The 2,500-nt window shown below is 49.6% G+C and overlaps 1 protein-coding gene across 1 annotated transcript in view; it reads left to right on the top strand.

The window, feature by feature from the left end:
• The window catches only part of LOC147087097 (T-lymphocyte surface antigen Ly-9-like), a 148,449-nt gene that overhangs the window by 76,281 nt on the left and 69,668 nt on the right, over nucleotides 1–2,500 (top strand). The gene's annotated exons all lie outside the window — the stretch shown is intronic.

The raw sequence follows: 2,500 nt of genomic DNA, 5'->3' as shown, positions 1-2,500 counted from the left end.
TTAAAACAGAAATAGACAGTTTCCTAGAAGTCAAGGGAATTCAGGGTTACGGGGAGCGGGCAGGAATTTGGACATGAGTCTAGGTTCGGATCGGTCATGGCCCTGTGGGTAGCGGAGCGGGCCCAGGGGCCGTGTAGCCTGATCCTGCTCCTGTTTCGTGTGTCTAATTCTGTTAGATTCAGGAGATGGTTCTGTGACGGCGGATTGGCGGTTAGGATCGGATCACACGATCGTCTTGAATGGCGGAGCAGGCTCGAGGGGCCGATTGGCCCTACTCCTGCTCCTATTTCTTATGTTCTTATGTATAATTTTGGACGATCAAAACCAATGCGTCCACTATCTCTTCAGCCACCTCTTTTAGAACCCGAGGATGTAAGCCGTCCGGTCCGGGGGACCTTTATTAATAACGTCAAGTTCCTCGCCCTCATTAGACCCTTGGCTCCCCGCCATTTTTGGTACGCTTTTTCTGTCTTCTACTGTGAAGACAGAGACCAAATATTTGTGTAACGTTTCTGCAGTTTCCTTATTCCGCGTAAGAATTTCTCCTGTCTCGGCCTCTGAGGGACCGACGTTTCCCTTTGCTACTCTTTTCCTTTTTACATACTTGTAGAAGCTCTTACAATCTGCTTTTATATTTCTTGCTAGTTTTCTCTCCTATTCTATTTTTTCCCTTTTTATCAATTTTTTTGGTCAACCTTTGCAGGTTCTGAAACTCTCCCAATCCTCAGGCTTACGATTATTCTTTGCGACGTTATAAGCTTCCTCTTTCGATCTAATGCTGTCCTTTAACTTCTTTAGTTAGCCGCGGTTGGATCGCCTTTCCCTAGCTCCCTCGGCAGAACCTCGCCGTTAGTTCTACCTATGTAAGAAGTCGCACGACGCCGGGTTACAGTCCGACGGCTTTATTTGAAATCGCAAGCTTTCGGAGCGCTGCTCCTTCGTCGGGCGAAGTGGAGAGATGCGTCGAGACGCGGCTTGTACAGTCGGAGAATAACGTTCGGATGTTTACGGGTGATCTTTCCGACTGCCATTTATCGCACCTCGGCGGAGAGATCATCGCGGCAAACAAAGTATGAACGGTGTCTTTCTAACTGCCATTTGTCACGACACGGCAGAGAGCTAATCGCAGCTGTTGGACTGTAACCTGGTGTCGTGCGACTCCTTACGTTTGTTCACCCCGGTCCAACGCCGGCATCTCCGCACCGGTTCTACCGATGTGGTTGGTTCCCACGTGGACCGTGACGACCGGATCCTCCCCCTTCCCGCTCCGAGCTTTTCTCCAGCCGTGAGAAGGTATCCTCAGCCCTGGGGACCCTCTTTCGCGGCAGCAGAGTACAGTATCTATCCCCCTGACTGTACCGTCCCCTACTGCTACCACGTTCCTTCTCCCCCCACACTTGGATGGCCCCCTGTACCACAGTGCCGTGGTCAGTTTGCCCATCCTCCCTGCGGTCCTTTTCCTCATCCGCACGGGTAGAAGTTCCCTCGTACCTGGTGGACAAGGTCCAGGGCTGAGGCTCCTCCGTCACTACGTCCTGGGTCCCCGTGCCTTCCTGACTCGCAGTCGCGCCCTCCTGTCCCTGACCGCTGACGAACTCTAAAGCGCGACTTAACCAAAAGGGTCCGACTGCCTCCTGGAGCAAAGTGTCCAGGTAGCTCCCCCCCGCTCCCTGATGCCCCGCAGTGCCTGCAGCTCGGACTCCGGCTCGACAACTCTGCGCCGAAGTTCCTCGAGTCGCGGACGCTCGCCGCAGACGCGGTCGCTCGGGATCGCGAAGCTCTCCGCAGACTCCCACGCGCTGCGGTTACCGCACGCCGCCGGCCCTGCCGTCTCTAACCTTGTTTCGTTTATCGATTAATCAGTTAATCGTTTTATTCGATCGATCTTTTAGGTTGATTGTTTGATTCTTTTATTTAGTTTAAGTTATTAATTTAGTCAGTGCTAACGAGTTACAGTTTCTCAGCTCATAATTTAAACACCTTCCCTAACTTAGAGAGTAAAAAGAGCTGTAATACTTACCAACCAATCACCTAGGTCTCCGTCTCTCTCTCTCTCTCTCTCTCTCTGTCTCTCACTCTGTCTCTCTCTCTCTCTCTGTCTCTCTCTCTCTGTCTCTCTCTCTCTGTCTCTCTCTCTCTCTCTCTCTTGTCTCTCTCTCTCTGTCTCACTCTCTGTCTCTCTCTCATCCACTCTGTCTCTCCTCTCTCTCTCTGTCTCTCTCTCTCTGTCTCTCTCCTCCAATTCCAATTCCAATTCAAATGCTTTATTGGCATGAAAGTTTACAGAGAACCATATTGCCAAAGCTTTACATAGCAAAAAGGTACAGTTTTCCAACATTCTGTAGGTGTCAATCGATTTGACATTTGTTGGGTACATACAATATTACTTTTAAACAATATTAATTTTAACAGTCTTTGTACTTCATTTGGTACGTTCAATATTAGTTTTTAAACAGTCTTAATTTTAAACAGTCCTCAGGTTGTGACATGTTGTTACATA

This window comes from Somniosus microcephalus, unplaced genomic scaffold, assembly GCF_052327205.1.
Source record: "Somniosus microcephalus isolate GS21.2 unplaced genomic scaffold, FLI_Smic_1.0 unresolved_chr6, whole genome shotgun sequence".
Lineage (NCBI taxonomy): Eukaryota > Metazoa > Chordata > Chondrichthyes > Squaliformes > Somniosidae > Somniosus > Somniosus microcephalus.
Note: the sequence above shows the minus strand (reverse complement) of the source record. Positions and strands in the feature narration are given on the sequence as shown.